General features: G+C 41.8%; 1 protein-coding gene across 1 annotated transcript in view; it reads left to right on the forward strand.

The window, feature by feature from the left end:
• The first annotated feature begins 333 nt into the window (after positions 1-333).
• Positions 334-20749, forward strand: part of Lrrc8b (leucine rich repeat containing 8 VRAC subunit B) — a 54723-nt gene continuing 34307 nt past the window's right edge. Inside the window, exon 1 of the mRNA XM_048351934.1 lies at positions 334-538. The gene's annotated coding sequence lies outside the window, so the exon portion shown is untranslated. The remainder of the gene's footprint in view (positions 539-20749) is intronic.

The following is a 20749-nucleotide window of genomic DNA, read 5'->3' on the forward strand; positions in this document are numbered from 1 at the left end:
CCCCACAAGTAACGGCTCCGCCCACCAAATGCGCTCCCGCCCACTTCATCCATGCCCCACCCCATTCCCCGCCTCTGGCCCTGCCCCCCGGCAGTAAAGGCCCCGTCCCACAAGCGCTGGCCTCGCCCACACGGCCAGGCTCAGCCAATCGTAGCACCGGACACGCCTCACGATCAGGTACATCCCGCCCCCACGGCCAAGGCCGCTCCTTCTTTACCCATGCCCCACCTCGTTCCAAGCCCTTAGCCCCGCCCCAGCCGCTCCGCCTCTAGCCGCGAACTTAGTCAGCGGTTCGCGCCGCCGCGCGCCCATTGGAGGGCGGAACGCGCCGCGTCACAATGGAGCCGGTGGGCGGCGGGGAGTCGGGCAGCGCTGGGGCTTCCCGCTGAGCCACCGTTGGTGGCCGCCGGGAAAGTGCAGGGCCAGTGCAGGGCGGGTGCGGAGCCGGTGTGGGCGCGGGGCCGGCGTGCCCCGCGGCGCTTGCTGCGCGCTGCGGGCGGCGCGGGAGTCCCGTGAGTCCAGGGCTGGAGTCGCGCAGGTAGGTCGGTGCGTGACGCCCTGGCGCGCGGGGGAGGAGCCGAGCCGACCGCGCGAGTGGCGGTGGGCGACCCGGCCAAGGAGGACGCAGCAGGTGGGGCGGGGAGCAAGTGCAGTTACCTGTTCACGCCTCACCTGCGCGTGTGACGGTGGGCCGGTAACCCGACCAGAGCCGAGTGGCGGCTTGGCGGCCGCCTGGACTCCGCGAGAGACGGCGCAGGACGCCGGAGGACCTCTCCCGGCTGCTGGGCTCCTCCGGGTGCAAGGAGTGGGCGATCGCGCCTGGCGGCCCCCTGCGTCCCTTCCCCGCAGCACCGGAGGCGGCTTCCTCACTCTGGGGTCTTGCTCCAGGTGAGGGGCGCTCCCTGGAGGGGCTCCGGGGTTTGCTGGCTCTCCTTTGCCTCCTGCCCTGGCTGTTGCCCGACAGCAAACATTTCGTGCTATTGGGGCTACCCGTTATCCGCCTGCAGTTTGGTGGTGATGTGAGGGAGAGGGTCTGCCGTGTTCACCGACCGAGAGGTTCAGAGTTTCCTTCCCCTGGGCTATTGAACCCGGCGCTGGGAGGTCAGAAGGAAGCTCAGCGTTGGCTCCCTCATTTGCGTCCTCAACTGACTTCCCAAAGTCCATAGGTCCCTGCCAGTCAGATGGCATTTGTGGGAGACTATTCTTTGTTAGCAGAAAGACTACTTCAGCCCCCCTCCCCCCTAAAAAAGGACAAACCTGAATTTAAAAACAAATGTGTAGACTTACTGACTATAACCACCTTGTCCAAAAGCTAAAACAAATTTAAAACTTTACTGTAAAATGATACCCAGCTGAAAGTTGTAAATATTTAGCCAATTTAAATAGTGTACTTTAAGGAGAAATTTGGGGCTAGGGGTGTAACTCAATGATAGTGTATAGGCTTAGCACAAGCATGGCCTTATTTTCAATCCGCAGCACCAAAAATAAGATTACTATTAGTAACAATAATATAACCAAATGGCACATACATATAGTATATTGGTGTGTTCTAAATGTAAGTGTAGAATCAGGTGTGGAAAAAGAATTCAAACTATGCTATAGTTAACAATTTCAGTACCTTCATGTGCACAGGTTATACATCCTGACAAACAAAAAATGCCCTGAGCTGTGGGTACTAAGGTAACTTTCCTTTGCCCCTAGCTTTCCTAGTCAGCTGCTCCACTCTTGAAGACAATATGAAAGGATAGCTAATCCCCCAGGTAATTGGGCCTGTGATTTAAGACTTTAAGCCCTGACTTGTCTGATGCCTGTCTGAGCTATAGAGTGCCCTTGGTTCAGGAGTGACATAAACCAAGCTGCCATTGTGTTATTGAGTCATGGCATCTTCTTGTGTCCAGTTTCCAAAAAAACCTTTCTTAATCCACATATGAGAATTATGTTTACTGTTCTTTGAAACAGCTTGTTTTAACTTCAACATGAAAGTTTAGAAACACATGAAACACCCAGTGTGAACATGTTTATATTTGGAGAGATGTCTTTTGGTTAGTTCAGATTTCTTTTTGAGCCTCTTTCCACTCCTGTAAACATTCCTCATAGCTGCATTAATGTTCAGAATCCTCACAATGAAAACAACATTAATTCAAAGGGCCCTGAACAAAATAACTGACACGAATATCATAAAGTTATTTTGGACTAATCTCTGTAGATATTTGCCTACAGTGACCTGGGCTTTGTCATTTTAGTTTGTTTTCCAAAGTTGGAGGGGGAAAATATTTTAAAACTTTGTAAATAGCCAGTCTTTCTTTCTTCTTTGCAGAGCTGAGGATTGAACTCAGAGTCTTGCACTTGCTATAGGCAAGGGCTCTTTCACTGAGTTAAGTCCTCAACACTAAAACAGGCACAATTTTAACTTGAAAACAAGTACTTAAAACTTCTTAAGTCTTTTAAAAATACCTGAGTATTCTTATAGAGAATTGTTTTTATTTTCCATACAAAACCCAATGCCTGATTTTCACTTAGTGTCTCTCAAGCTGAATATCCAAATTTTATTTCTCCTTCCCAGCATCCTCCACTCTCCACTGATGTTAAGAGAAATGAATGTATTCTGAATCCGGCATGTTATTCCACACTTGATGGAAGGGCTTTCAAGCTTCTGTGTAACACATCTCCCACTGCTTTTCTGACTCCCTGAGTACAGTATGTACCAGCAAACAACTTAGGTCTCTGACCACCCAAAAGAAAATTGGATGCCCAGTTTCAGAGTAGCATTTATCTAGCCAGTTGTAAAGTACTTGCTAATTTGTGTCTTATCTGTTTACATATTTCTGCCTTTTATTGCTTTTGCGTGCTTTGATTTTATTTTTTATCTATATTTTCTAAACTTGCCTTTATTATGATTTAGTTTTCTCTGATGTGCAAAATAATGCCCTTTGCAGACGACATTAAACACACAGCCTGTTTTTCTTTTTTCTGGATCATTAAAATTGACCTTAAAATTAATTTCTGTCACTGAATCTCTCTCCTAAATTCTTGTAGTTGCTGTTTAGAAATTGAAGAAAGGGTCATAATAAACCCTCTGTTCTATGACTTCCTTTCATTTAGGATTCTACTCAATTCCAACACAATTTAAATAATATGTATCCCTTCCCCACTACTGTAAACCAGTAAAGGAAATAAATAAAAATGAGTTGGCAGGGCTTCAACCTTGACTTTTCGTTTTTTGCCTCTTTGACCTTTCTGCTGTCTTTGATATGGGTCACATGATTCCCCTAGTCCCTTGCTGGACTGTGTATTTGAACTTCATCTTCTGCTTCTTTGAATTCAGGGTACTTTGTAATTATTTCTTCTTGTCTGTTTTCTCTCTTGGCAAACTACAACTCCTCCAAGGCCCACCCTTCACTAAAAGCATCTTTCACAAAAGGTTCCATTAACCAGTTGTATGTTTTTTTTGTTTTCAGTTTCATGCAGGTGACTGAAATTTTCCTCTGCTCCTTGATGGAGACCGAATGCTTTACTGTTGAGTAGCATATTTCTTTGGATTCTTAGGTGTGTTGTGTTGAAAACATTTATTTTCTCTTGTCAAATCCTTTTCCTCTAATATTTTTTCAAATTTCAAGTCAGTACTTTGGGCTTTCATGTAAGAACCCGAACTTTGCATACTGATGAGCTTGCATTTGAACTCTGTCATCACTTTGGATAAACTCCTAGATTAGTTAAGATTAGCTACCAGTTAACCTGGCACAGTGGCTCATACCTTTAATCCTAGCTACTTGCAAAGCAGAGATCAGGAGGTTCAAGTTCAAGCCAACTTGGAGCAAAAATCCAGGAGACCTTCTTCTCCCTGTCTTAATCATTGAAAAGCTGCATGTGGTAGCATACACCTATCATTGTAGTTATACGTAGGAATAGGAGAATCATGGGCATAAATTTTAGACCCTACTTGAAAAACAATTCAAGAAAAAAAAGTCCAGGAGCATGACTGAAGTGGTAGAATACCTGTCTGCAAAGTGCAAGACCCTGAATTCAAACCTCAGGATCTAATACAAAACAAAAAAATCAACCAGTCACAGAGACTGCAGAAAACTAAGACTTAATTAAAGTGGTGTTTAGTTTCTTTCACATTAAATAAAAAAACACTAATAGTCAATCCAGAGATGATTGGCAGTTCATTCTACAGACTGTTTCCACCCACTGGCTTTACCATACAAAAAATGAGGCCTCCACCTCATGGTCCAAAATGAAATTCCAGCTATGACATCCAAATTGCAAGTGAAGAAAGGAAAGAAAGAAGAAGTTAAAAAAGTTGCTGTGCTCTTAAGGCAATTCTGTAGAAACTGTCAGATACTCCTTATTACATCTCAGTCCCCTTCAGAATTTAGTGCCTGATCACCTCGAATAGAATCTGGAAAATAATTGTCCTGTGGCCATTTAGTTCCATTCCTGGCTAAAAAGTGTGAGGAGGTGCATATGGCTAGGAAATAAAGGAAGGAAATGAATTTAGGGTTATTCAAACATCACAATTATGCTAAACCTCTTTTTTTTTTTCCTCTGACTAGTATTAGCTATCTTAAAGGATTTTTTAAGGATACAAGAATCACAAGTTAAGGAAGGTACCACAATATCTGGTGTGAAAGAAGCTCTTACGAGACAAGCTCTTTTTTTTTTTTTTTTTTTTGGCCAGTCCTGGGCCTTGGACTCAGGGCCTGAGCACTGTCCCTGGCTTCCTTTAGCTCAAGGCTAGCACTCTGCCACTTGAGCCACAGCGCCACTTGTGGCCGTTTTCTGTATATGTGGTGCTGGGGAATCGAACCCAGGGCCTCATGTATACGAGACAAGCTCTCTTGCCACTGGGCCATATCCCCAGCCCGTGAAAGAAGCTCTTAGTAAATACTTTTGTATTCCTCTTCCTTTTCGTTAATTCTCTGCTATCATGTTGGCATTCAAATTCTGGTATCATATTTGGGCATTTGCTCCATTTGGTAGAACTAGACTTCTGGGTTGTTCCTTGTCATGGGAGAAGACGGGATTCAACACATTATCACTCAATGTCAGCATTAATTTCTTAGATGGAAAACAGTGTAGATTGAACACAGAATTTGAGATGTCAAATACACCTGGATAAGAATCTCAGATCTGCACTCCACATGCAGTTGTGGTCACTTTCTGTGAGCTAGGGTAGTGAGCAGAAATGAGGACCAAGAGAAAAAGTGTATCTGAAGTGCGTAATACCTTGTCTGATAAAGGAAGTGGTTGCTTTTCCCTATTAATTTGGCCTAACCTGAGTGAACCTTTCCTAGAATGAACTCTTACTCCATTTTGTTTGGGGTGTGTGTATGTATGGGGTACTGGGGCTTGAACTAAGGGCCTGGACTGCTGTTGCTTAGGTTTTCTGCTCAAGGCTGGCTCTCTATCACTTTAGCCACAGCTCTATTTCTGGCTTTTTGGTTGTTAACTGGAGATAAGAATCTCTCAGACTTTCTTGCTTTGCTGGGTTTTGAACTTCCATCCTCAGAGCTCAGCCTCCTGAGTAGGCTGGATTATAGGAGTGAGTCACCAGCATCCGGCATTACTCTTACTTTTATTTTTATTTTTTATTTATTTTTATTTTATTTTATTTTATTTTTTGGCCAGTCCTGGGCCTTGGACTCAGGGCTTGAGCACTGTCCCTGGCTTCTTCCCGCTCAAGGCTAGCACTCTGCCACTTGAGCCACAGCGCCGCTTCTGGCCGTTTTCTGTATATGTGGTGCTGGGGAATCGAACCTAGGGCCTCGTGTATCCGAGGCAGGCACTCTTGCCACTAGGCTATATCCCCAGCCCCTACTCTTACTTTTAAAAATGTTTTAAAATTGGTCATCTTTGGGCATATCCAAATGAATGTTTTTAACTTGTTAATAAAACATTTTAGTATTGTCCCCAAATCATTTTATAACTCAAACTACAGCAAAACCATCCTTGTACCTTCTCATTGAAACAAGCCTTCACCTTGTTTAGCCTTGATTTGAATGATTTTTGGTAGTCATTCTCAGGCATTACCATCATTGAGTCTATTTCTTAGTGCTTTTTAGCAGTTATCAAGTACCTTCTGTGTTCCAGGCACAATGCCACCTGCTCAGGATGCAATGGTGAGAGTCTCTGTCCTTGTGGAGGTGGCACCTATTGAAAGAGACAGGTGCATCAATCACTGCAAATGAATGAACATTGCCACTGAGACAGAGGAGCTGTGAAAGCAGGTACAAATTATTACGGTCAGTGGGTTGAGTGGTGACTTTTCTGTAGTACCTGATGGAGGAGTATCTTAAAAATGAGCTCCTACATGGGCTGAGCCAACCTGCAGGAACTGTAGGAACCTGCATGTTTTACTCCAAAGAAGGCATTAATGTTGACAGTCATCTTTAAATGTATATAACACAGTGTTAATGTGGAAGGGACTATATAATTAAGGGTTAAATCCTTTTATAGTTTATTTGCACTATTCTGGCAAACTTTAGGGTTCTTTTCATGATACACCAAGCAGACACAAGGGATCTGTACAGGTATTTTCAGAGATGGTTGAAAAATTACCTGTATCACCCTTAGCAAGTAGAATGTCAAGCCATATAGCCATATAGCCAGAGGAAGAAAGACTTTTAAAAAAGGCTATTTGCTGGCTGGTCACTGGTTGCTCACATCTGTAATCCTAGCTACTCAGGAGGTTGAGATCTGAGGATTATGGTTTGAAGCCAGTCCAGGCAGAAAAGTCCATAAGATGCTTTCAATTAACTACCAAAGTAATCAAAATTATCTCAGTTTAACCACCAAAAAGTCAGATGGAGGTGTGGCTCAAGTGGTAGGGTGCTAGCCTCAAGCAAAAAAGCTAAGCTAAGGGACAGTGCCCAGGCTCCGAATCCAGCACTACTATAGGCGTGTGTGTGTGTGACAAACACAAGAATGAAAAAGAAGAAAAGAAGGCTGCTTGCAAATCAACCCAATAGCCCAAGGAAAAGGAGCCCAGGGTGGGAGGCAGAGGCAGTGTGTTCCAGAGGGCTAGCTGGATCATAGTGCCTAGGATGGCCTTTCTCAGGCCAGTGAGCAGCCCCTGTGGCTGTTAGGCTTGCACAAGCAGGTCCCCAGCCTCACCAGGATGAATACCATTGGCAGGAATGCCATGTCTTCTTTCCCTGTCTAGCTGAGCTAATGTGGGGAGTCCTGGGAAAATGTTGCCTCTCTTATCCCTAGGACAGCCTGGGAGGGCGCCCCTTCTCCATTCTTTGCAGGCCACTATAGTGTGGCCTGACTTGCCTGGGAGTGAGGAGCAGGGCAAATCAGCCCCAGATGGCAAGTTATGTCTTGCTCTGACTAGATCACTTTAAGGTGAATTCTGTTTATGTAAAGATTTTAAAAGTTCATCTCTCTAAGGCAAAAAATACAAAATGAGTTTGTTCCTGGCCACAATTCAATGTTGAAATAGGCAGTCCCTAACTGAGCTATGACTTGTCTTCCAAAAGCACTTGTGAGTCATCATGCAGTTACTCAAGAGGTGGTGTTGATAGTCAGGTTTGCAGGCTACCTTAAGGGAATTTGTGATGTGCCAGTGCTGCCCGAAGGCACCAGAATTCTTTCTCCCTGCAAGGAGTACCCTATAACCTGGACTTTTTTCTGCATCTTTCCTGGTATTTGGAATTCCTCCTTCAGATGTGGTCACCCTTGCCCTGGCTGCGTATGGAGGTGCATTTTAACCCTCCAGTCAGCACCTAGCTTACCCAGAACCAGCTTAGGAGCTTTGAGAAGGTTTTGTATCACAAGATGTTATCAGTATTGAGGGCTCTTGGAAGATAATTGGCTCAGGAGATTCCAAATCATGACAAGGCCCAAAGAAGCCGGCTTGCTCCTTCTACTGTGTGAAGATACCATGAGAAGTCACTATCCATGAGGAAAGGGTCTTTTTCACCAGACACCAAATCATTCCAGTGCCCAGGCTCCAGAACTGTGAATAACATTTGTTGTTATTAAACTACCAGTTGGTGGTATTTTACTAAAGTATCTGGATGTATACTTTATTTTTGTTCCAGTCCTGGGGCTTGAACTCAGGGGTGGGGCACTGCCCCTGAACTTCTTTGCTCAAGGCTTAAGTTCTACTTCTGATTTTTTGGAGTTAAGAGGCTCATGGACTTTTCTGCATAGGCTGGCTGACTTCGAATCTTAATTCTCAGATCTTAGCTTCCTGAGTAGCTAGGATAACAGGTATGAGCCACCGATGCTTGGCCCATTTTTGTTTGTTTTGTTTTTTGTCAGTCCTGGGGCTTGGACTTAGGGCCTGAGCACTGTCCCTGGGCTTCTTTTTGCTCAAGGCTAGCACACTACCACTTGAGCCACAGCACCACTTCCAGCCTTTTCTATTTATGTGGTGTTGAGGAATCGAACCCAGGGCTTCATGCATATGAGGCAAGCACTCTACCACCAGGCCCTATTCCCAGCCCTCCCTGACCCATTTTTATTTCTGTAGATTAACCCTACTCCCTCCAAGTAGGGGGTGGTGGGTGGATTTTTCCTATTTCCTGATCAGTAGCAGAACATAAATAAATCCTGATGTTCAAGTCTCCTAGAAAATAATCAGCAAGAAGTCAGACTGATGGCAAAAAGAAAAAAAAGCAAAGAAATAGCTATCTTGAAATAGGAAATTTTTACAGCTGGAGCTTTGTTTAAGAAGAGTTACTAATATTGCCTTATAAGTGGATATGCAGATGGCAGAGGGCTGGAGATGGGAAAAGCCTTGTCTAGTTTTTGTTTTTTTTTTTCCCTGCAGAGTGGTGTCTACTTTAGAGGGGAAACAAGTCACCCCTACATAGTAATGTCTTCTGGGGACATTTTATATAGCAACTTGGAAGATAAATTTGTCACTGCCTGAGAAATATTCACTGTGGCACCTTATCTTTCCAGCCACATTTCCTTAACGGATGCCTTGACTCTTACTACTACAAAATAACAAAAAAATGTTAAGTAGTAGTAATCCACCCATACTGTGAAATTAGTACATGGTGTCCCAAAATAGATCAAAGTTTCAGTTTACATCGTCCACATTTTGTAGTTAAAATATATGTAGCTTTAATTGCAGAAGCCCAGTAAGTCTACCTCCTGTAAACAAACACTAATATTTATTGAATATTTTAAGGCTACTTCCTGTGTTGCTTTCAGAAAGACAAGGGTAAACCTAACCTTTTCAGAGAGTGCTGCCTGTTAACTTGCTGTCCACTTGATAGAAGAAACTCTAGTCACAGGCCTTTCCTTACCCTTCCTTCCTTGTTTTGGAATTTCTAGCCTACTTTTCCATCTGTGTACTTCGTTACTATGGCAATAGGCACCATAGAAATAGAGAACAAAGCATATGTAATAAGCATCTCCAACAAGGTTCCTAAGGATCTGGGTTTCTCAGATATTTGTTAATGGTGGAATAACTGTATTAGCCCAACTAGGAGGAACATGGAGTTAGGGATAGAATTGGGTACTGCTCTTCCCATAGTTCTGCTCTTTACTGGTCCTCTACCCCTGGGTCATGAAGGTTGAAGACTAATGGGAGCCTGCAAAGTGGATGCAGCACCATAGCAACAGTCAGTGCCCTGCAAAGGACAGATACTTCTGCTGATGCATATTGATTACATGGGTGAGGTCTTTGGGAAAATTTTCCTCCTTACCAGTAACTAGTCCCATTGCTTCATTTTGCTTTTTGGGGGGATAGGGTTGGGGGTGGAGGGCTTCATGGTCCTGGGGCTTGAGCTCAGGGCCTGGGCACTGCTGCTGAGCTTTTTTGCTCAAGGCTAATACTCTACCATTTGAGCCACAGCTTCACTTTTGGCTTTTTTGGTGCTTAATATTCAGATTTCAGCTTCCTGAGTTGCTAGGATTACAGGCATGAGCGGTTAGATCCTGGCTCTCATTTTAATCTTTTAATAAAGAAGATATACTGACTTAGGATTTTTCTTCTTCAGTAGACTATTAGATTTCCTTTTGATTTAATAAAACAATCATGACTACCAATAGCTTTACAGTATTTGTTCCTGGACATGGATTTTTTTAAAGTAAGTCATCAGTTCATAAATGTTTATTTTTGTGCTTTTGAATTACAATGCAATATTGTAAAATGATTGATATTGTGAAAATTATTGATTCTTATAAGGTCCATGAGCTGACACATTGTGCATGCATGGCCATTCTTTGATACAGTGCACCTTATGTGTCATATTCCTGGACAGTGCTGAGCTATCCAAAGATGGAAGAAAATATATTCTCAGTTGTATCTTCTAGATAATTGTTTTACCACTTTGTATTGCTTGTTTTTGGGTATAGAGGGCAGGCACAATTCAAAATTATGTAGCAGTATTTTAGGCTATAAAGCCTTGGTTTATAAATCAAATTCTTGGAACTAAAGCATTGCTCTAAACTAAAGGATGCATTATGGCATGAGGGCCCAAACTTCTGCTCTAACTTCTTGTTTTTGTTGCCTTTTTTTGCGAGATGAACCTATCTGTCAGTTTTGTGATTTGCTGGAGTGGCTCTAACACTGATTTAAAAGTGTCCTTGGAACGAATCAGCACCAAAGTCTTGAGTGTCTAAAATATTTGCCTAAGACAACCTTCCCTTCCTCATGGCATAAGAAAGGCAAAGAGCACTGGACTTGGATGTCCATGTAGACTCTTGTCACCATCACTCTGGGGGTGGGGTGGAGGGGGTGCAGCTCCCCCAGGATTAGCCCAGGAGCACTGGGAAGTTTTGAAGCAGAAGGTATCAGATTTGGTTAGGGACTTAACACTGGTAGACAGATGGAAAATATGATGGAGGATATGTTGAAGGACTGATAGGGCAATGAGACAGAACCAAGGAGACGGGAAAGAAATTTGAGAAAGTCAGAGGATTAAATGTTTCACTTTCATTAGCAGGATCATAGGGTAATTGCTTAAGTCAAACTATACTTGTTGAAGTTTTAACTGTATCTTCTAATTTTTAGCTATTTTTCAGAGAGGGAATGGATTAAGTTTTCCACTAAATTCTCAAATCTCAGGTTGCCAGTGAATATATTTTATATTATCACTGCTTAAATATCTTAGTTTTGATGCGTCAGTGGCTCACACGGGTAATCCTAGTTACCTAGGAGGCTGAGATCTGAAAATCATGGTTCAAAGCCAGCCTGGGCAGGAAAGTCCATGAGACTTTTATCTCCAATTAACAACCAAAAAGCCAGAAATGGAGCTGCGGCTCAAGTGGTAGAGTGATAACCTTGAGCAAAGAAAGCACAGGGACAATACCCAGGCTTTGAGTTCAAGCCCCAGGACTGGCACACACACACACACAAGAAAGGTCATAGCTTAAAAATGTGTGTCCTTTGACTGGATGTGGGAAGTGTTATGAGAGAACAGCGTGATTCTGTGGGAGGAACAGAATTCTTTTGCACAGGCCAGGTTTGCTGAAACCAGGTAATCCCTGTACGCAGGGCAGCTCATTGTCCTCTAGGAGGCCAGGCCACTCTGGGCCTGTGTCATAGCTTTCACAATCTGAAGAGAACAGAGGTTGCATTTGTGAGGGGTTTCATTTTTCCTGGGTTGCTACTCTCTGAAACCTCCTGGGCTGATTCAGTTGTTTCCATTGGGTTTGATACAATCATCAAGTGGAGGCAGAAAGTAGGCTAGGTAGAAGTAGTTCTGTTTCATCAATGAAGCTGGCTTTCTGAGAGGTTGTGTAACTTGCTTAAAGTTAAGGCAGGTGATGGTAGGTGGGATAAAAGTTGTCTGTCTCTGAAGGCACCTGGTATCCCATGTGGCTGAAGTTACATACTTTCTTATGCGCGTAAGAACAGAAAGGATTGACAACACTAAGAATGAAATTTTATTGATAATTTTTTTAACAACCACTCTTGATATTAACAAGTATATCATTTAAATTTGTGGTATACATTTTTGTCATTTGATTGTGTGGGTTTTATCTTCAATAGGGGTTGAACTTCCAGGAGCATTAGAAACTGGAACATAAACCCAAAGAAATATTGAATTAGACAAATACCTTCTGACCCTGAACATGTATATCTTGTTTTTGTGATTTCCTGATTGTTTTGTAATTTTTTTGAGTCTGTATATACTTTGAGGCGAGGGCCTACAGGGGAGTGCTTTCTGCAGGACAGATTTCGAACTCTAGTGTGATTGTCACAGTGGTCCAGTCCATGCTTACTCCAGGATCACAGGATCATCTGAACACTGAAGACCTAGAAGAATCAAGTAGCATTTCTTGAGCCCTGGTCTCTACTACCAGACTGTAAGCCCCATGGGTTAGGGGTGGCAACTGTCTGGCAATGTCATTGGTTTTGCTTACCATTGTTGTATGTCCAAAGTCACTCACCATGGAATGGCCACTATTTACTGTCTGAATGAGGGACTGTTTACATGAGCTCATATTTATTACTCCATTAGCCATCCAGCTCAGCTACTTTTATTTCCTTACTCAAAGATCTCTTTGAAGCTTGTTTACCTCAATGGTAACTTTACTCTCTTTATTGTACTGGTTTTGTAAGCTAAGTCACAGAATTGTCTCACACTGGGCTTGTTTTTTTTTTGTCTTATCGATCTAGGAGGGCTATTAGGGAAACATCTACCTTATTTGTCTTTTGATGATTTATTATTTGTCAGTTCAGTTAACTAGGCTTAAATTGATTTTTCCTTGTTATTTTGTTTTAGAATCATATTAATGCTGAAAAATTAAGGTTAATAGTTGGCTAACAGGCAAATCAGAAGAAATTATAACTGTCCCAGGAATGGAGCAGAAAATCCTGAAATTTAGCACTACCCAGCAAACGGACAAGTTAAAAAAAACATATATCTGTGTGTGTGTATGTTTGTGTATTATATATATCACATATATATGTGGTTCTTCACATTTCATATGCAAGACATATAGGGTATAACCTCAAAATACTTTTATGCTAATTGATCTTCATGGGCAACAGCATTTGAACTGCTCAACATAAACTGGGCACCAGTGACTCATGCCTGTAATCCTATGTACTCAGGATGCTGAGATCTGAGGATCGTGGTTTGAAGCTAGTCCAGGCAGGAAAGTCAGTGAGAATCTTTTACTTCTAATTACCAGCAAAAGGCTGGAAGTAGAGGTATGGCTCAAGTGGTAGAGTGCTAGTGTTGAGTGATAACGCTAAGGGACAACACTCAGACCCTGAGTTCAAGCCCTAGGACCAACACACACACACACACACACACACGAAAAAGTTCTTTCTTTAAAAATAAGAGTTTTCTTCCCTAGATTTTATTTTGGTGCCTTATTGCCAATACATTGAGTTTTGAAATTTTCTCTGTGTATTTCTGAGATTTTGATCTAATAATCTCATTTGGCAGGCTCTGCAGATGTTGTTTTTTATCGACTACTGCTAAGTTATATGAAAGTACAAAACTAAAAAAAACAACAAACCCCCTCTGTTGGCCTAAGATATCCAGAGTTTCATAAAATTTAAGCCTTGAATTACCTTTTATAATTTTGTTTATTTGTAAAAAATGTAGACTAATATTAGTAATATCCCAGAAAGTATGTTTTCAATGGGTTACATCTATTTAAAGATCTCTCAGAAGACCAATAGTGAAGCTAGCAGCAGGTTTTGGTAGAGCAGCTAATTTTCTTGATAAATCATATCTGTACCCATTTCTACTAGAACAGGAAGAGATCTTAGTTTTCTGTAATTTAGTGTTGGGTATAATGTGATTAATGTTTGTATTTGTTATTCATGATTGTGCTTTAGTGAAGCAGAATGCAATGTCCTAAGAGAATGTAAACTCAGAATTATACCCATCTTATTGGGCTAGTCTGCAGTTTTGTTTGAAGAGGAACTCTCACAATGACTTTTGTCTTCTAACTTAATTATTTAATATAGTTGGAATTTTCTCACAAACCTGAAAGTATATATTGTTTACTTTGCAGTCCCTTAAAGTTTTCTCAGTTTTTCTACTATGATTAAAAGTCAGTGGCGCTGTATGTGGTGACACATGCCTGTAACTTGCACTTGGCAGGCAAAGGTAGAAAGATTGTGCTTTCTCGGCAATGGTACTGTGTGTGTCTAACTTAAAAAGGACAGGGCAGCAATCAGGTAGACATCTCAAGGAGAAGTAGTTCACAAGTCTCTGCAGGTTCTGTGGAAACTTTGTAGGACAGTCATGCTGTCAGAGGACTATCTGGAAAGATGAATAAGGGAGTAAGATTGGAGCTGAGGAAAGGACATGTGCAGTACTGAAATAATCATTGCTGAAATGCTGCTTTTGGACTTGGCTTCAAAACAAAGTAGGCATGGTGTGGCATGAACTAACTCATTGCTGCTGGAGCCAGGGACAGCAACTCATGAGGACTCTGAGACTTTTAGATGTGGTACAGATTTTTCCTAGTTTGAATTTTTTCCCCCTGATACTGGGGTTTGAATTCAGGCCTCGTGCTTACTAACCAGGTGCCCTACCTACCACCCAAGCCACACTTACAGTGTTTTCTGCCTTTAGTTATTTTTCAGATAGGGCTTTATGCTTTTTGCCCTAACCAGACTTGGACCAAAGTCCTTGTACCTACTATGCCTCTTATATAGCTGGAATGAACAGGTATGAACCACTACATCTGTCTTGTTGGTTGAGATCACTTCTCATTTTTTGCCTAGGCTGGCCTCAAACTACAGTCCTAACTCCCCTCCCCTCCAAGCAACTGAGATTACAGATATCCTAATGAATAAATGGTGCATAGGCTAGCCCATCTGGACAATAGCTATGTTCAAAGGCGTAATGAGAGATGGTGTTGGAAAAGCATCCTACAACCAGATATTGAGTCAGGTGAGCTCTGGCAGATGCAGGTTCATTGAGTGAACCTCCAAATCTGCTTTATGTGATTCTAGGTGGAGTTGCAGTTCAGCTTGGCCTGTACCTCCAGGATGGCAGGAACTCTGCTTTCTCATCGGCTAAGGCATTGCACATGGGCTGTTCCATGCTCTGTTCTGCAAGGTGCACTTGAGTGCATTTTTGCAAACTGAGCTTCAGTGGTGGAATATGGAGGGTTATCCTGCAGCTTCCTCTCAGTCCAGCAGCATGTATGGTTTTGTACTTGCAGTGGATCTGCTTTTCCCTTCCAAGCCCCTTCCTGCTCCTTTCCCCATGGTTTCTCTTGGAGGCCTGAGAATGGGCAAGATACAATAGTTACTGAGTCCCCTGTGAGATAGGTATGAATTCATGAAGGTGTGAATTTAGCCTTCTGGAAATAACCTTTAACGGCAGACCAAGTGACACTCACAGAACACTGATCTACATAGAATGCCTTTGATTTGGCTTTCAGAAGCAGCGATATCTCTCCCTTCCTTCTAGTAAGAGAGGACAGACAGACATATCAGAGAAACCTGGACAGTTGGTAAGGCTAAGGAGTTGTTCACTATTCAGACATGATTCAGTGCTATGCTTTCATGTATGCTTGTGAAAATGGTCTGCTGTATTTTTAGTAATTTTGCAAGCCACTTGTTCAACACGACCATTAAAAAGTTAAATTATAAAAGTTCATAAAGTATTATCAGTAATGCTGGGTGCTGGTGACTCATGGCCTGTAATCCTAGCTACTCAGGAGACTGAAATCTGAGGATTGCAGTTTGGAGCTAGTCCAGGCAGGACAGTCTGTGAGACCTTTATCTCTAATTAATCAGCAAAAGCCAGAAGTAGAGGTGTGATTAAAGTGGTAGAGCACTAGCTTTGAGTGAAAAAGCCAAATGAGAATGAGAGGCCCTAAATTCAAGCCCCAGGACCAGCACAAAAATTAAAAAGAAAGAATTGCAAATAAAATTATTATTGAAATTTATCACCTAATTACTATTATTTACTATATGATTGTTTGTTAATTAGTAATTATTACCTGTTATTTATAGATGACTTTTTAGCTGTAGTTTGCTATTGTCTGTGCTCCTGAAGATGTATCTATCTTGGCTCTGAAGAGTGAACTTGTGACAACCCTCAAGTGCTACTCCTGTCTTCTCAGCTACTCCTTCAGAACGTTGTGTTGATGGTTTGACCCTGACTGGGTGGGTTGGAAGTATTTATAAGAGCCAAATCTATACAACAGACCTTGTTTGTGGCCTTGCAATGTTGCTTAAACACCTACCTGCTGACTGAAAGCCATGATGATATTGTGATTACATTTTTAAAAACTTCAGAGATACATACTGTAGGAAGACAGATAAGATATGTCTACAATTCCATTCTGGGAATACAGTGAGGGTGGGTACCTCACTGGAGGTTTATCACCCGTAGCCACAGGGCCTTCCTGTGTGCTCTCTTGGTTTTTGTGTGTTTGAAACTTTCCATGATAGAAATGTAAAATAGTAATTATGACAGGTTACAATGAAAACAGACAAGTTGTCTATACCTAATCAACATACAGAGAGTTCCATGTTCCACCTGTCTATCCCTCAAATTATGATGCCAAAATCCCTTTTATTATAAACTCTTATCCTGAAATTATGAAGCCTTTATTTCTATAAGTGGTTCCCCAAAGATCAATGAGTTAGAGATCTGTTGTTCATTAAACAAAATCAAGAAATTATTATTTGCAATTTATCATAGCCAATAAGAGCCAAGAAACCCACTTCATACAGGGAAATACATTTTCATACGGGGAAATGCATTTATCTGATTGCAGTCTGTTTGCAAAGCCAGTGATACAAATAGGGAGAAATGAATCAAGTCATTGCTCAGGAGGCTACTTGCAGCTACATGACAGCTGTGTACCCTTTACATTTATTTTCAGTCTAGCCAATTTGAGTCATTGCTGAAGAAAGGAGTGCTGTCAAGTGAATTGTCCTCTGTGCAGATGACAAGAGCCTTTCTAAATATTACCTTGCTGCGGTGTTGATGTGTTTGGAATTACTGGCTTGTGAATTGGTCCCAACTTAATGACTTAAGTCATTCTCTACTGATTCAATTTCTATTCTACTTCATTGTACAATACTGGTTTTTGTTTTGTTTTGTACTGGTTCTGGAGCTTGAACTCAGGACCTTGGCACTGTACCTTAGTGTTTTTAGCTCTCTACCACTTGAGTCACAGCTCCACTTCCACATTTTGGTGGCTTGTTGGTGATAAGAGGCTCATGGACTTTCCTGTCTGGTCTGGCTTTGAACCATGATCCTCAGATCTTAGCCTCCTTAGTAGCTAGGCTTACAGGTATAAGCCACCAGCAACCAACTACAGTATCTTTTTTTCTAACATACATGTAGACATCAATTTGGAAAATTGTAGCATAGGTTACTTAAAATACATCATATTTTTTTAAGTTTGAAGTTTTCATTTTTAATATGAACTTGGGGTATGATCAATTTCTTTTTGGATTTAATTATATAGTCATTGATTTTTTTTTCTGGTCAAATCCAGTTGACTTGGAAAATGTTATACTAAATAATGATTTCAAGTGGTCACTCTAATTGTCCTCTCAACAGGCAGTAAGGAAATTGCTAGGTTTCATATATCTGGTCTGTGTTGGAATACTGACTCAGACCATTCTTTGTAACCACCAAAAATAAACATTCAAGCATTGCAAGTGACAGATACCAGGGTCCACTAACAGGGGCCTAGCATACTAAAAAGAAGCCTGGACGGAGACAGGTGCTACAAGCAGGAACAAAGGTGAGGGAAAGCAGAGATCACAATTGGTGGGTAGGAGAAGAATAAGTATACCTCCTACACCTGAGAGTGAACCATCCTGTGAACCCAGAGCCTGGGGCCATCTGTGCTGGGGCTTTCCCCATAGTATGTGTTAATTCTCTTCTCCCAATGACCTTCAGTGCTAAACAGGGATCTACCACACTACAGGTCCTGAAAGTGTTAAATAAAAATCATTGCTCATATGTGTGGGCCACAGAAATTGAAAAACATCATTAAGGTAAGTTCTGAAGGAGGAATCATTGCAGGACTGGGATTTATTTCTTCATTGCAGGACTGGGTTTTATTTGCTCAAATCTTTCCTGGGCCACCACTTTTTGGGCATGATGGTGGGTGGACTTCAGAGAATCCTCCACACAGAAGCCCTGAGGCTCTTGGAGCATAGTATCTAGTTGGTAGAAACAGACAATAGAATAAACAACTATAAAGTACTTTAAATAGGGGTAAATTCTGAACAGAAAAACAAGCACCAAAAAACAAAAACGTACAGAGGCAGTTATTTAGAATCTCATTCCCCAAGGACACATTTTCAAACTCTTATCCAAACAGCAAAGGAAGGACATTGATATTTAATAACATACCAAAAAGATACCATCTCTGAAATTCCTTCATGTTTCTATTAATCATGTTGGTATGCTAAATATGTTCATTATTTTTGCAATCAGTAATATGCACAGCACAAATGCAAATGGAATAGCTTGGAAAAGGAAGTAGCTTTTTTTTTTTCTTATATTACAGTCAAATGAAAAATACGCCCTTGAGGGTTTTGTTAGACAGCTGGCAGCTCATGATGGGGAAGGCAGTGAGTACCTGCAGCTCAGAAGCTGGAAGTTATTTAGAAACAAAATATCTTTGATTGCTTCCAGTCCTGGTATGCTTCCAATGGGTCAGCCAAATAGAAAGCTACTCAGGAGGTGTTTTGTGGTTGTGGCATACATGTGTGTGCCTGTGTGTATGTTTTATACATTGTTTTGTTTTTCTTTTTGTTTTGAGACAGGATCTTGCTACCCAGCATAGGCTGGCATAGACTTGCTCTCTTTACATACAGCTCAGGCTGACCTAAAAACTTACCATCCTTATGCCTCAACAGATTACAGGCATCTACCGAGTGGCAACATATATGTATCTAATTCTGCTTAGTAGTTTTCATTAAAAAATTGAAGCCTCGAGGCGAGGCTCGGCATGTGGCTTAGTGGTAGCATGCATGAAGCTCTGGGTTCAATTCCTCAGTACCACATAAACAGAAAAAGCTGTATGTGGCACTGTGGCTCAAGTGGTAGAGTGCTAGCCTTGAGCAAAAGAAGCTCAGGGACAGTGCCCAAGCCTTGAGTTCAAGCTCCAGGACTGGCAAAAAAAAAAAAAAAAAAAAAAAAAAGCATTTGCTTTTTCAGGCTCATGCCTGAAATCCTAGCTGAGATTTGAGGATTTCGGTTCAAAACAGCAAAGTTCATGAGATTCTTATCTCAAGCTGACTACCAGAAAACTGCTGGAAGTGGTAGAGCACCAACCTTGAGCAAAAGTGCTCAGGAACAGTGCCCATGATGGACAAAAATAAAAAATAAAAATTAAATTGTTGCCCTTTAAGTGGAAACATTTGGAAAATGAGTTGTTAAATGAACTCTTTTATATAAGAGATGAAATTGAAATACGTCTGCATTTAGATTTTTATTTTAAATAATGTATTTCCCGGGCTGGGATGTAGCTCAGTGGTAAAGCACTTGTTTAGCAAGTGCAATGTCCTAGGTTCCATCCCCGGTACCAAAAAAAAAAAAGAAACAAATAATGTGTTCCTCCCCCACCCCCAGATTACAGAGTTCAGGCCTTTATTACCAACACTTATTATCCTAAAACCTCATTGTTATTTTCTTTTTCCTCTTGGATTTGAGTTCATTTTTTTCCAGTTGCCTACTAAACTCAGGCACCTCAGTGATTCATAGGCACAGCAGTCTTTGTCTTCAAACCACAATCATTGCCTTACTCTATTGTTGCCCCTCTGGCCCCAAGTAGGCTGGGTCACTGTTGATGAGTGCTGGCTCTCCTGAGTCCCTTGTGGAGTGCCTGAGGAGCCCCAGAATCCATTCTAAGAGTATCTGCTGGGAAGTATTTAAATGTGATGGTAGTAGGTTTGCTTATCCTCTCCCCCCATCTCTCTCTCTCTCCAGTCCTGGGGCTTGAACTCAGGGCCTGAGCACTGTCCCTGGCTTCTTTTTGCTCAAAGCTAGCACTATACCACTTGAGCTATAGCCCCACTTCTGGCTTTTTTTTCTCTTTCTATTTATGTGGTGCTGAGGAATTGAACCCAGGGCTTCATGCATGCTAGGTAAACACACTACTACCAAGCCACATTCCCAGCTCTCTTCCTCTTTGTCTCCTTTTTTATTTGTTCCTTATACCAGTTATCTAGCTGTTCTCTTCCATGTGAGTCCTCAGAGCTGCTACCCAAGTGACAGATTCTCAGTCTCTACATTTACAATTTCACACTGATCACATCATGTCATTCTCCTCAGAAATACTTGGAACTTGGTACTCCTTGTCAAAAGAACTCAATCCAACTGTGAAGTGTCAGGCTTGAAACTGCTGGAGCCTGGTCGGAAGTCTCTGTGATCTGGATCTACAAGGCCTTAAGCTTTCATATTTAGGTTCACCAGAGAACAATGCTCAGTCAGAACTTTGATATTCCAAACTCTTAGTGAAGTTGTACTTCATTATGAGTTAATAATTAGTTTATTTTTATAATTAATTGTTTATGTTAATAATTAGTCATGATTTAAAGTGAAACAGTCACCAGATCCCTTCATGGGCTCCCTCTGAACTGGGATGTTAACTTTAGAAAGCCTTTCAACAGCCCAGCTTCCCTGCTTTTTTCTTCCCCATCTCTCTCATCAGCCAGTATTTGTCCCATTTTCCCTCGGAGTTATTCTGAGCATCTTTGTCTATGGTAGTTCTCACAATACTCCTCTGGTTCAAATCCTGAGTGACTGCGGTGGGGTTCTACCAGATTCCTTGGCATCTTTCTTCTGTCCCCCCCTCAACTTGGTGTGTGCACCCTGCCCTACCA

This window comes from Perognathus longimembris, chromosome 7 (assembly GCF_023159225.1).
Source record: "Perognathus longimembris pacificus isolate PPM17 chromosome 7, ASM2315922v1, whole genome shotgun sequence".
Taxonomy (NCBI): domain Eukaryota; kingdom Metazoa; phylum Chordata; class Mammalia; order Rodentia; family Heteromyidae; genus Perognathus; species Perognathus longimembris.